Source organism: Anarrhichthys ocellatus, unplaced genomic scaffold (genome assembly GCF_004355925.1).
Source record: "Anarrhichthys ocellatus isolate YVR2014 unplaced genomic scaffold, GSC_Weel_1.0 scaffold84, whole genome shotgun sequence".
NCBI lineage: Eukaryota > Metazoa > Chordata > Actinopteri > Perciformes > Anarhichadidae > Anarrhichthys > Anarrhichthys ocellatus.
The window spans coordinates 515,509-530,850 of NW_022280114.1; positions in this window are offsets into that span (position 1 = coordinate 515,509).

The window sequence follows — 15,342 nt, forward strand, 5'->3', positions numbered from 1 at the left end:
AGGACAGATGTGCAGTGAACATTGAGTACTGTGGACTGTGGGGCTGTGTGCACAGCACAGAAAGAGAGCAACTTTAACTGTATCAGTCAGATAATGCCTGGAGTGGCGTAACAAAACCTTGGCTATCGCCCCCACATCAGCACGACCGTGTCAGATTCTGAAGTGAAGAATGTGGAAAAATGTGTCAGGAGATGAGGAACTCTGGATGCTCTATGAACCAGCTGAAGACAAGTCATGTAAGCAAACAGCTTTGTGCAGTTTTCTTTTCTCACCTGGTGCGACGGTGTTGTCGGTGTGTTTGAATGTGACAGTACAGGCGTGATACACCACTGCTGGCCAAAAAGTACGTGGACACATGAAGACGGCACCCTGTTCAATAAACCATGGAATACTGCTGTAGCAGAATACTTTGTTTAAAATGTTAACACATGCTTTAGCATAAACTTTTTAACCTTTTATACTGGATTGAAGGGGCCTGGACCAAAATCAGGAAAACAGGCCAGGACCATAAGTACACAAAAGGATATAGACTGGGACATCCACATATTTTGAACATACTGTATACTGTCGTGTATTTTCCCTACAAGAGATGCCTTTTTTTCCAATTATTATAATTTCATTTTTATTTGCTTACTCGAGCTGTACTCATGGGGCTCGAGGTTTGATCTGAAAATATGAAAAGCTATTAAAAATGGTGGTGTTTGCGAATGTGATGTGAGCGCAAGGCCCATTGTTGATGCGGCATGTTGATTCACGGGCCTTCACAATGACCGAAAGAGATTTCACTTTTGAATGTTTAATAATTTAATGTAGAGAACTGTGTGGTATGTTGGTGCTTTGCAAACTCGGTTAATGGTTTCAGATTTCCGTCATTTTGTTTTCCAAACACCCTTTAAAAAAATAGTTCTAGATGAATCAATTATGTAGTCGGTCACCAACAGAAGAATGCCAAATTCTACTTTTTGCCCACACGTACAGGCCTCCTGCAGAGGTTTGTGATCGCTCCCAGCTTGCTCGTCTCTGCTGGACCCTCTGCAGACTGAATGTTCACGTGCTGTTGCACAGCTGTGAAATCTGTTGCTTTAAACTTGTCTCCCTTCCTCTCGGTCTGTCGGAAATGTTAAAGCCACCCTGAAGCGTATCGCCCTTCACACTCCTCTTCCTCAGAAAGCAAAAGGTCCTGACCGCGAAAGGTACGGCGAGCAGAGCGTTGGGCTGTGTGTCGGTGTACCCACGAGCATCGGGGGCGGTTGATCTTAGTAAACAGAGGAAATGACCTTGAACGGTGGAGCATTGAAGCGCTCTGTAATCATGACCTTTGGCTGCCTATAGCCTACATATGCTCCAGTGCTCTGCAGAGACGATAAAAGCTGGAGGATTTCCACGAGGGGCTCAGGAAGTGGAATCTACCCATTCCTGCAGATTGTGGCTGTCATTCAAAAACCTTGCAACGCCAAATTTTTCCCTCATTTCAATCTTTCAAATTCAGGAGAGGGATGAAATTCTCCTCTTGTGGGTCAGAAAATGACAGTCTTTGATGTTTATACCCCTCTGTTAAACTTTTAAATACACGATGACGTTGTCGGGGAAGCTGATGTGTTTGTTAGTTCCTGAAAAACTGCCAGTTTGGATTTATGAGCTTTTCACTCAGCGCTGACTGTATGGGATTTTACATGGTTTTGATTGAATATCAAAGTAGAGTTTTCTTCCAGCTGCACGGTGCTCCTCGGAAAATGGGCCAGCCTGGAAAGCAAACACTCGTTTTCAAAGGAGGAGAATCCCCTTTTCTGGACTCAGATCAGTTTCGTTGTCGCAATGATATTGCGTATGACACCGATAAGGAGGTTGAATGTGTTCCTATAAAGGAGGGCGGCTCCAGTCATTAATGAGACTGTTCTTCGACTGCTGTTGAGAGCACACAGCTACCATTGAGGACACTGAGATTATGTCATCTGTAGTTCCTTTTTCTGGGAAATTGGGTGGGGGGTGGGGTGTTAGCAAACTGGTAGCGGAGTGACGCTTGTATTTTACACCCACTATATTTAAAGGAATAGCTCAGCATTTTGGTAATTACTTTTATTCGCTGGAGCCAGCAGTTGGTTAGCTTAGCTTAGCACAAATCTGCGTAAATCTGAAATAAATTGGGATAAATCTGGAACACTGGAAACCCCTGTTTCCAGTGTTATATTTACTGTAGGCAATATTTATTTTCCTAGGATGGCAAAGGCATGATCCGCCCTACTCTGCCTCTGATTGGCTTACCCTGATCATTTTACCCTAACCTTAACCAATCTTAGTCCTCATGCCTAAACCTAACTAACCAACGAAGGCAACAGTACTAGCCAATCAGAGGTAGAGTAAGTCGGGTCATGAGTTTTCCATCTTAGGAAAAAAATGTAATTTCTGCAGAGCCATGAGAGTGGTATTATTTCATGCTCTCAGGATTCTGAATAAGCATATTTTCGCAAACGTAAGAAAAAAGACGGATTCAGTATTTCTCACCAAGGCAACAACCTCAGGGTTTAAAAGTGAGGCCAATGCCAAAGTGTCTTTAACTTGCTTTCTCTCTAATGTCCATCAGGGGGCGACTCCTCTGGTTGTATAGAAGTCTATGAGAAAATGACTCTACTTCTCTCTTGATTTATTACCTCAGTAAACATTGTAAACATGAATTTATGGTCTCAATCTTCACCCGTTCCAGTCACTTTTGGTTGCAAAAAAAAAGAATTGGCCCCGGCCAAAAGGCCAAACTCCAGGCTTCAAAACCGTCAGTCCACAAACCAATGGATGACATCACGCTGACTACGTTCACTTCTCATACAGCATATGTTCTCATAGAATTTGAGACTGTATTTACACCTTATATTTAACCATCTAAATCCAATTGACTTGAAAAATAGAAGGGCATGGGTAGGGGTGGGAGCATTGAGGGGGACTTGGACCCGTGACTTCCGTATTTCTTAAATTCCGTCGAAAGCTGTGGTTGAGACTTGTTGCCTCAGCTGCAGGGCTCCTGCTGACCTTTGACCTCACTAAAAACAGGGCATGCCTCAAAAGACACTTTCTCTTCAGCAATCAATGACACTTAAATCCTATCACTGCTATCTCGGAAAAATAAGCTACTTCCTGCTTTGTCATGTCGAACAATAGCTACTCATACAGCCATTTTGGTATCACTTTTCAAATCCCTGAAGGGTTAGTAACAAATGACTTGATTAGTGGTGAATGCATTATTGACCGATATTTCATAAATCAGATATCTGTCATTTTTAGGAACAACTTTTGGTTGTCAGATTGTGAAAAATCTTTCCAATTAGAGTTTTTCATCCTTCGGCAGAACAATTGATTTAGCTCATCATTCATTAGGTAGTCCCCTCCTCTGGACCTTTGACCTCTGATCTTCTGGAGAGGAGCTGCAGGGCATTTGGACCTAAATTCATTTATTAACTATATATTGACATTTCCAACTGCAGACGAGACAATGTATTATAGACTCATTAGCGGCATGGCTATAAGGATGCCAGCCAATCGGCCCACCACTTTGGTCCTACCATTAAACAGTCAACAATTATTGGATGGATTTTCATGATGCTTAGAACAGACCTTCATGGTCCCCAGAGGATGAATCATAATAGCTTTGCTGATCCTCTGACTTTTCATCTAGCTGCACCATATGGTTGACCTTTGTTGTTTTGTGTGAAACGTCTCGACAGCCGTAGGATGGATTGTCATGGATTGTGGTACATACAACCATGTGCCCCTCAGAATGAACTGGAACAACTTTGCTGATTCCTTTCCTTTACTTTTCCTCTAGCACCATTATTGGGTCAAAATTTGAATTTCTCTAACGCTTTGGGTGATGACCAAACACCTGCAAAAACTAACGACATTGCCATCAGCCTCAGCTGTCCTCTGCATTTCGCGCCAATTAGCAAATGTTGGCATGCTAGCACATTAAATTAAGATGGTGATTATGGTAAACATTGCACTTGTTAGCATTGTCATTATGAGCATGTTAGCATGTTTACTTTAGCATTTAGCTCAAAGCACTGGGGTGCCTTTACAGCCCAACATAGCTAGCATGGCTGTAGATTGGATAGGCTAATTGCACATTAAAGAAAGTGAGAAACTGGTGATCCGTAGCTGCAGAATTTATGGTTTATTTCCCTTAATTTGCATTTAACTGCAGTCTTGCTGTTTATTAGAAAGTGAGAAAAGCATGAAATGACTCCCCAGCAAGAAGGATTTCTCACAACCCAAAAGTTGCTCGTAGCTGATCTATAAAGCATTTATTTTCTATTAATTAAAAACCATTCGTTACTGCTCATAACCCATTTGTAGTGCCTTGCGAGGAGGTGGGTACAGCAATGCCAACATGAGAGGCAGACTGTCGTCTGGTTGGTGTGCATGTGCCGGAGAAGTTGGCTCGGTAATAGGCATTATAAGGCGGTCTGCCGGAGCCCAGTCCGTGGGAGGGGTCTGCCAAACCTTTCCCTCTAATTGACCAGGGAGCAGAAGCAGCCGGGGATGCGAGCGACCACAGACCGGGAGAGAGGTACTCGGCAAACCGCATTTGTTGCTGCTTAATAACCGCTTATTGAGACACATTCGGTGGGATTAGATTCATTTGCGCGTCGCTAAGTGTTCTGGAGTAGCGATTCGAGAGCTCGCAGGAAAGGCAAAGTGTTAGATGGCTTCATATATTGTCATGGGAATTAATTTAAGACTTGCTTAGCTGTACTTTGAAACGCTTGCGGTGCAGAAAGATGCGTGCAGGTTTTGCTTGCGCAAATACTTAATTAAAGCGCAGATTTAAAGTGGCTTGCAGCAACAAGGCATGCGAAAAAAATTAAAGACATTTCAGGTAGTTTAAACATCTTTTTTACTCTCTTTTTTTGCGTGTTTTAGCGACAGAGGCGGACGCATGGGCTTGGCAAAACGGGAAACCCAGCCCCATGCTCAAATGGCTGATCTCGAGCTGTTTTACTTTGATCAGCCCGATCCGACTGACACATCCCTGGTTGTAAATAAGCAAAGTGTCAGCCAGATCGGCGGCGGGAAGTCGCTTCATCCCGGTGGAGGAGAGGGTTCAGCACCACGGACAGAGACCCGGAGAGCCGCGCGGCCGGAGGAGGAAACGGAAACATCTTTCACCTGCAAACACCAAAGTGGTGATGAAGATGATGATGATGTCCAGCTGATAGAGACAAGTCCACTAACATGCAGACTGAGTCAGAGCTCTTCAAGTGAACTGTGCGAGGGGGAGGAGGAGGAGGAAGAGGAGGAGGAGGACATCCCGGAACTTTACTTGCTGTCCGACGACGACCTCTCCTCCGACGCCTCGGTGAAGTCCGTGGATTACGGCTTCATCATCGCCGTGACGTGCCTGGTGACTGGCATCTCTTTGGTCGCCATATCCTACGTGGTCCCCAGGGACGTTCGGGTGGACCCGGACAGCGTGTCCGCCCGGGAGATGGAGCAGCTGGAGCGGGAGAAAGCCGCGGTGGGGGCCCATCTGGACCGGTGCGTCATCGCGGGACTGTGCCTGCTCACCCTCGGGGGCGTGCTGCTCTCCACCCTGCTCATGATCTCCATGTGGAAAGGGGAGATGATGAGGAGGAAGGCTTTCGCTTATTCCAAACACGCAGCGAAGTTGTACGGGTCGATCAATTTGAGAGCAGGCTCCAGCCCGACTCGGGGATCCTGCTCACATCTGTCAGCGGCTGATGAGGATTTAGAAGTGCTCAGCTGAATTTATGGACAGGACAAGCGGAAAAGACTCCGAGAAGTGTCTAGGAAATCCTGCTAATGCTGTCCTATATTCTGGGATGTTGCGGTGGTTTAATGCGTATTTTTATTTCTAACAGCTGAGACTGTTTTTAGATGATGTATGGACTTTTTTTTATTTTTAAGATATGTTCACATTTCGTTCAAGTCTGCCTTATTACAATACTCACATGCCCATGTGTACACTGACAGACTTTGTGAGAGTCCTCTTTTTGAATCCAAATGCATTTTTAAAGCTCAGCTGAAGCTAATGTGCGGGTTGACAAGTTTGATTTACAGTATAGGTTCAGACCAGAAGCATGCCTGTAGTAAAACAACACAAGGGGCCTCGTTGGTGGGGGCGTGTTGCCTCAGGTACCGGTGAGACAGAGAAATACAATCAGGAAACAGATCCAATCATTTGAAGATGCCAAAACACCAGACGGGCTTACACAACTCTGGAAAGTTATCACGGCGGTATCTATTGGTGTGCAGATTGTGATGTAACAGTAGAACAGAGTTGATGTGCTGTTGTTTTGTGTAAAAAAGAACTATAGATTTGGAAGATACCGGCTTGATTTAAAGCCTCATATTAACTTATTATTACAGAAAGAGGACCGTGGATTTTTTCCCCATCACTAACATTGGAATAACGTCCTTCACTGCCAACATGGACAGGAGGAGCAATTACAGCCACCAACTATTTTAGTGCATGCCAGTATTGTATTAAGACTTGCACCCATACAGCTGTACAATTTATTGATTTATTTTGAAAGGTACATCATGAAACGTGCTCCCCTGAGATGTATATTTTCTTTACATTGCTGGATGGTGGTTTGCCTTACGATGATCTCTGACCTGCCGATTGGTCTATACTGCTGCTTCTGATGACGCTGCCTGTTTCAGCTGATCCACGTCCACACGCTGACTCGTGTGCCGGGAGGCCTGTGTGCAGCTGCAAGGGGAACACAAACCTGAACCAGGAGTCAGAAACAGCGCAGATGTGGTTTAGAGAAAAAAACAAAAACAACAATTGCATGAATCCTCCGCGTCGAGCGCCAAAGAATTTCTGTGTAATGTGATTGTGACGTGCTGAAGAGCGATGCTCGTGTTTGCTCGTTGAAACGCAGATACCACGGGAGGTGTAATTAGATTTTGTGGTTGAGCACCGATGTCGGGGAAGCTCAGCTCACGCCGGATATACTCGGGGGGTTCTGATTGCAGATGTTCAAAAGCATACGCAGAGGGAGACGGAGGTAGAATCAACAAGCCCCTGGGGGGGAAAGCTCTCCTGCTAATTGGTGTTGTACTTAATTGCTCGTGTGAGGCCTGTGAATCAGGGAAAAAAAGAATCCCAGAGCATTTTAAACAACTGCCTCAATCAAGCTCGCTTAGCTGCAGTACTGGAGCGAACATTGCATCGAAAGGAAGGAAGTAGGAAGTAAGAGGTAGGAAGTAATGGGTTGCCGGCTCTGACAGAAGACGCTGTGAACAAACAATCGTATCCCCCATTGCGCACGGTGTGCAGAGATCTCTGCCGTGCAACCTCTGTAATTGGAAGTGCTCATGGCCAGCAGGATCACATTATCCTCCACACGACCTTCGCTCACTCCCGCCTCATTACTGTAATTAAATAGGCGGAAATCGGCTGACCTCCCGATGAAATATTCAGTTGATTGCGATTGCTAACCGGTCCTCGTTTAGATGTCATGGAATAACAGTTTACATCGCGGGTGTCCGGTGTACTCATGGTGTTATTTCATGCCGAAGTGTCGATAATATCCCACCTCTCCTCAACCTGACTCATCCGCTTCAGTTGGCGATGTCTCACATCTGCCAGATTGGCTTTTTTCCGACAGTCATCGGAGAGATCGGCTTGCGAGCCTGTTGCATTAAGTGTGTGGGATTGGAGAGCGTGATTTAGCATTGTAAGAGCAGGAGGAGTGCCCAACATGACAGTCAGCCCTCTAACTCAAAACACAACCTGCAAGGCACTCTGGTCTATTGGGGCTATATAGTCTGTGGGGATACCAGTCCTCCCAACTCTTATTAAATCAAAAATGATTCAGTCTAGAAGAGAAAATGTTACGCGATTGACATCACAACTCTTGATATTTACTGCTGAGGGGTTAGATAATTGGAGATTTGTCTGTAACCATGCTGGAAATGTTTACTTTTGACATCATATTGTCTGTTTATGGGAATTAAAGCCAGCACAATGGCCCTGGAAATAAAAGAATGACCTTTTAACAACATGAGCAGCTTTAAGGTCTATTTTCTCCATTAAGGCAACTGAAAATCAAAATCTGAAGAGATCAATCTCAACACCATTTAGTGGTAGTTGCAGTAAAGTCCATTTAATGTCACTTTATTGTACTGGGATTTTTTTTGTCAACTACTATTTCAAAGTTCAAGAAGAACTTTTAATCTTAACCAAAAAACTTGTGTTTTCAAATCGAAATTATTTCATATTTGTGATCAATAAGCAACAAACAAGGTTCAAATGAAAAACAAACAACCTTCAAAGTTATAAAATTATAATAGTTTAAAACTTAAAGGTGTAGAAATGTGTTGGTTTTGGCGTCATCTAGCGGTGAGGTTGCAGATTGCAACCTACTAAGTGTTTGGTTTGTCCGTTCTGGGCTACTGTAGAAACATGGCTGCCTGCTTCGTGAAGAGGACCCGCCCCGTATGTAGATATGAACGGCTCATTCTAAGGTAACAAAAACACGACTCTTGTTTTCAGATGATTTTACACAACAGAAAACATACTTAAGAATACTTTATTCCATTTCTGTCAATAGATCCTCCTAAATGCTACGAACTGTTCCTTTAAAAGTAAAATAACTTAGCTAACCTGCTTTGTTGCACCACCTATTCATAAATCCATCAACAAATGTGTGTGTTTAACTCCCTTCTAAGTTCTCAGCATTCCCACTATTTCAAACTAGTGATTTACCAAATCGGTTGCACCATTAAAAGTAAAAAAAACCAAATGTCTTTATGAGTAAAGACTTTCATTATGTGTATTCTGTTGCCTGGAAACAGTGTGAGCAGGAAGTCACTGAGCTATGGCTGACATAACTTCAAAGAAGAACAGTTTGAGGAGTAGAAGAAAAATAGATATTAGACTTACTAGCAAATCTGTTGTAAAAATTGTTATTTATACCAGCGTACAGAAGTATGAGCATCTCAGAGTTATTCTAGAATGAGTGGGAAATATCTGAGGTTAATGTCAGTATCAATCATTTGAGGTGGTGTATCATGGTACATACATTAATATTAAACAGCATTTTGATCAAGTGTCCAATCAGATTTGTCAAACCGTGTTCTCTTTCTCTCTTTGATTTAAAGAGGTTATATACTAACAGACTTTATTTTGTATTTATGTGAGTCTAACACAGCTAACGGAACTTAACTGCAGTTGTGCTGCACAGAGCCGGTGGAGACGACCCCACACATTCAAATGATGTGTTGCGTGAGACGCTGCGCAGTGTGGTTCGTATTCAATCAATCAAGCATTCCAGAAGTGGTCGTTGCAGACACACCTGGCGGATCTGCACTCTACTGAGTGCACTGATCTAGTTTTGGGGTATGCATCAGTCACACCTGGCAGTTAGCAGGCGTAAATATTTATTCACAATTAGGTAAGAAATAGTTTGTGTGGTGAAACTCGATTAAATGGTGTAAATCTCCAAACACATGTTGCGGAGAGCTTGCGCAATCGGTAGGATTGTGTGTTGTGTTTGTCTGCTCAGTGGTGTTTCCATGGCTATGCAATCAAACAATCCGACAGCTATTATCAGATTCTGATTATTTCTTGCCTCGTTAAGTTCAAAGCGTAAATACAGACCTCTGGACACAGTGTGTGTCTGACTTGGGCCGATAGCGGTGTGTTCATGTGAGGCCTCGCTGTTTGAAGCTGATTGAGCAACTAAAGAAAAAAGCTGAGGTGTGGAGGAGAAGAGTGAGAGCGGCTCGTGTCTTCCACAGGCACATTATCAGTGATGTAAAGGGGCTGGGACACTGCAGCAGCTTTAATTGGTGTCTGTGTTTGTTTTGCCAGGGGACACTTGTAATGAAAAACGACACACACACACACAAACTGCCAAAGCACCGAACAGAATCCCACGCACACGAAGATACCCAATCGCTTGGGCTTGTGTGTCTTGCAAAAAAGCACTCCGCCGACAGACGGATGGATACACACTCAAACACCCTCTGCTGACTGACACACACACAGACACACACACACATACACACATACACACTCATAGCCACCGGCTCCTGCCCCCCCCGCCCCCTTTCCATGAATGGAGTTAGTCAGAGTAATCATTCAGGGCAGCTGGCAGCAGGAAATGGAATTGGATTGCTGAAGGGGTCACTCGGGGTCAAGAGCTTGTTGGGTGTGGTTGTGGACACCGGGGACCAGGAAGCAGAAAAGCCTTTTTTTTTCCATCAGCCTCTGGCAGCCACTTATTATCAGCTGTCATAACCGCTCATCACGCTGAGTGACAGAGAACTTGCACCGAACAGGAAAGCTCCATCGCACAATCTCCCATACTCCGTTCTGTTGGCTCGATAAATTAGGAGTAAGATCGTGCCTCCGCACCTGAAATGCCTCTCTTGAACTATTGCCTTAAGTTAATGACTTATTCAATGATGATTCTCGTTACTCCCGATTGTTGCGTAGCAACGGCGGGCAGTCACAGCTCTCGAGAAGGAAGGGACTGAGCTGGGCTCGGGCTAAGGCAACAGAGCAACGAGTTGGAAATCAAATCAACAGTCCACATCATTTATCAGCTTTATTCATTCAGCTCAGAGGTTTTAAAAACCCCCAAAAAAATCCAGCACCAACTGACATCTTCGCAGCTTTCAAGCTGTCTTTCAGGAGGTTTTCAGAGCTGAAAGCCGTTGAGGCGGATACACCTGCAGGCTGCATCTTAACCTGACACTCTTTTGGTTGTGTGTGTGTGTGTGTGTGTGTGGGGGGGGGGGGTTTATCCACCTAGAGGTGTTCCCTGATCGGTTCCAGCTTAAAAGCTGAATCGTCTTTGTTGAGCATCAGCTGAACTCAGCGTATCACAGACAGGAGACATGAAGTGTGCTGTAGCTGCAGGAATGCTCACATCCGTTCCCTCCTATCTTCCTTCTCTTTTGTTTGTGGCGATAAAGTGAACCACCTGCTGAAGGTTGAGCTGCACCCACGTACTCGTGTGCCTTTTTTTTTTTTTGCCTTCATTTTCCTGGAAGAAATGCAGAAGGGCCACCATAACCATAGAAACGGGGTCAGCCTGTTGCTGAGGAGAAATGCCACGGTGGCTCAGTGTAAGGGAGTTAAAGATGCTCTTCTTTTGATTTGCCACACTAATGGCAGCTGTGGCAGACAGTGTGTGTGTGTGTGTGTGTGTGTGTGTGTGTGGGGTGACACATTCCCTCTATTATACGGCGGTATAAAGAGGCTTTTTTTAAACTGCACACCTAGTTTCGAGGAGACGTGTCAGGTGCTGTCACCGTTTGTCTCCAGCCAGACGTCTTTCGCAAAACGTAAGAAAAGAAAAGGCTTCCTCCGCAAACCTACGCTCTGTTCGGATCAAACATGAAGCCCGAGTCCGGATTGCTGAATAGACAACTTACAGTGGGGTTTCACTGTAGCGCAGCATTTTCAGCTATAGATTTTTTTTTTCAGGACTCGAGAGGAGGAAAGTGCTCACCTCCTTATCCTTCATTTTTATGGTTCTCTGAAGAGCTCTTTGTATTGTATTGACTCGGTTGTGCGTGTGGGACATGGTTGGGGCGGAGAGAAGAATATGAGCCTCATCTTGTCTTAGCATTGTTTTTTTTTGCCTTTAACAAAAAAAAAAAAATTAACAAAGGAAATAAATACACCAACAGCCCTCGGAACAATTTCTGACTCATCTGATTTATTTGAGCTGAATCTCACAGAAAAGCTTTTGCCGTGTTTGTCTGCTAAATGGTAGAGTAGATTTAGTGAAATAAAGCAGAAGCATCACTGAACTTTTGAATTTTGTGATGGAGATTGTGTATCTTAAAACAGCAGAATGTCTACTTTTGGTACATAACATAGCCACGATGCATCCTCCCACATACATAATGTCACCTCCAGTGTTGATTCAAAACGTGCAGGGAAGGGGCAAGAACACCAACCAGAGCATCCATCATAAATAGAGAACATGCCAATCGCAAGTTAAGGAAATCCAAAATGAGAACGCAAAGCAGACTTGCTCTAAAGCTGCAGTTGGTAGTTGTTACGATGTTACAAGAGACGAGGGGCGACCGTGGCTCACTGGGTTAGGAGGATTGTCTGGTAACTGCAAGGGCGACGGTTTGATCCTTGACTGGGACGTGTCCTGTGTCGAAGTGTCCCTGAGCAAGACCCTGAACCCCTAACGGCTCTCCGGGCGCCCACTGCTGGGATGGGTCAAATGCAGACCTCTCTCTCTGCTGAAGGAGAGCTAATGTCTCTACGGTCAAGAATGAACTTTTTTGCACTATGAGGTGATTTTATAAAGGCTATCCATTGTGGCGGATATAAGTCACGCAATCATTACTGCAACGTGTAAACTCTACACAGCACATGCAAAAAATGCAAACTCAGGGATTTCACTAGATGATGTTTTGCTCTAACATTCAAATTGCATGTGTGAGATGGATTCTGAGAGGATCATAATCATAAAAAATCTCTGTAACATAAAATGTCCATATGGACCCTCAGGGGCACTGCTGACGTAGATGGACTGTGTGAAGGAACGTATTAAACGGTGAAGATACTGTTAATGAATCAAAAATGGTAGAAGAAGGGAGGTGTTAATGTTTAAAGTGTTATTCATTATTTCATAGTTTAAGGATGGACCAGTTGGTCTTGTAAAAACATTGGTCCTTCAAATACAGATGCATCAAGATGACGTGTGAGCGTTTACAAGCATCTCTCCCAGAAAAAAGATGTAGCCCCTCTGTGATTCCACTGGATAGATGTTTCAGCACTTTGGGGGGTGAAGTGAAGGGAGGAGGGGGAATTAATCTCACAGCAGGACAGTTTCGCTCACCTTGTCTCTGATTTACGCGCAATTTATTGCCATCCATACATCTGTATGGATGGCGGCTGCGCGAGAACATAAAAAGGTTTCTGCAGAATGCTAATCCCATTTAAATTGTTCTTATAACGCTGAATCTCGATCCTCCTGGACTCGGCGGAAGGTTTTCTCAGACAAAAGCCTCGGAACGGCTTTATTTGGAATGAGTCGATTGAGTGCAATCTGTCGGAATCAAACACTACAAGGGTGTTTTTCTTTCTCACATCGATTGTGTCTATTCTTTTTGTGCTGCTCTATCAGGATCAATACTTTTATAATTCTGGCCGAGGAGGCCACAGCGTGCGAGCTGTGTGGCTTATCTTGTCATCCGATGCAACTCTGTACAGTTACCTGGAAGTTTAAAAGTGTTCCTTCTCTCTGGGGCTTTGATGCTTTCTGCTTTCTAAAAGTGCACCGCCAGGAAGCTGCATATGTTTCTAAAACTAGAATAAATAAGCTACCCAAAGGTGTTTGTAATCGCCGTCTCTGTGGTTTAGCTCCATGCCTGGGAGAGGTACTTTGTTACAGAAATGTGCAAAAGAGATCTTCCAACATCATGCCCACTTCATTTTATAGAATTAGTTCACCCAAATTACCGATAAAGGTAGTTCCTCACTTTGCCCTAGTTTTACTGAGCCATGTAGGTAGTGGTGGAATTCACTCACTTCAATTCACTGTACTTTAGTAGAATTTTGAGGTGCTTGTTCTGACGTGCGTATTTCAATTTTCTGCCCATTTATTCTTTAACTCGGGGGGGGGGGGGGGTTATTGTACTGGACATTTCTACTATTGATTATCACCACCTTAATGCATCAGTAACAGTAATCCACATTTTCACAGCCATATTTTCAGCCATATTTTCTCGATTAAGGAGTTTTACTTTTAATACTTTGGTATGTCATTTGGTGCTGAAGTATATTTTGGGATACCTAAGGCTACTGAGAGCAACTTTCATTCTGTGTTGGTTTTGTGCGGTCCGTGTGGAGGGCTTTTACTTGTATTGGAGTATTTTGACAGTGCGGTATTGCTACTTTAACTTCAGTGAAGTATCTGAATATTCCTCCATTTCACTGAGATATACTGTACATCTCTGTCTCCACAGTACGAACCGTTTTCATATGAACCACTTTCTACTGAAGAAATAGTCCCTATGAAAACTGTTGTCAGCTTGTTTGGGGATAAGTGTGTGTTTTTTTCCAATGAAATTCCTTTCACCTCCAGCGTATTAGGGTGAAGGCGTTTAATGTCAAATACAACCAAAGCTATCTTGTTGTTTTTAATTTTTTTTTCACTCAGGTGAGCCAATCTTTAGAGGTGCTCAATACGGAATTCAGAGCAAATCTATTGACTCTACACGGCTCTTAACATGGAGACGGCTGAGCCGGCGGCTTGCAGCTAACGGTGGTAACAGCGCTCACAGTGCAAACAATGGCTACAGTGCTGACAGAGATAACAGTGTTTACCTGAGGGGGAGGCGGAGGGTGGGTGCTGCACTTTGGCATCAACGCTGTTGGTCGGGACACGATTCTCAGCTGTAACTGCTGTATGAGTGTAATAAAATGCACTTGGAGCTGCCCTGCTACGTAAACAAAGCACAGAGAAGCTCTGATAACAACACACACAGAGGGCGAGTGACTTCATTCTCTGCTCAGGTAGACATTACTCCACTATATCTTTACACAGACATAGTCGTTTGCTACTATATTGATGCTCTGAATCCCGTAACCTTTAACAAGCCACTCTCGAAATACTAATTTGTCTTTACCAAAATTTGTCTTCACAGTCTGGCAGATGTTTGCTGAACAGCGCCGCTCTGTGGAGTTCAGGATGTCAGTGACTTGTCGTGACAACATATCCATCACTGTGCTGGAGACAAACTCAAACACACCATTTGTTTTTTAATAGGAATCTCTTAATTGGTTTTTGACCGAATGCAAATACACATTACGAAGTAGAAAAAAATAATGCACACATTTCAAACATAACTCATTTTTGAATACATGTGTTTATATTTCTACTGTGGCAGAGATGGCAGTCTCCTCTAATGAAGACTTCTCAGTCGAAGTCCCGACGCAACGTTTCAGGTTGCGAATCCAGACAACAACGGTTCTTTTTCCTGCTCAGCTTGTGCACCCGAACTCGTCTGTTCTCCGGGGTGAATTATGCCGTCTGTCATTCAAACCACATCAAACCGTGGTGATTCACGTCAGTATCATGAACAAACACAAGGCAAGTGATGCAACAAAACAAAACAAAAAATACACATGCTCACAAACACCGCACTCTATTTCTCTTTACACAGTGAAAATAATGAGCCTGCACGCCGAGCGGGAGGAACTTCACAGACCTCATTCAGTTGAAGGTTCCATGCCTTTAATCCCTTGTAACGCAGTTGACAACATCGTGCTCCGCTTCACTCTGACATGCATCCTCCAGCAGCAGAATCGCAAAAATACGTATCTTATTTCATCCCAGTCAAGAT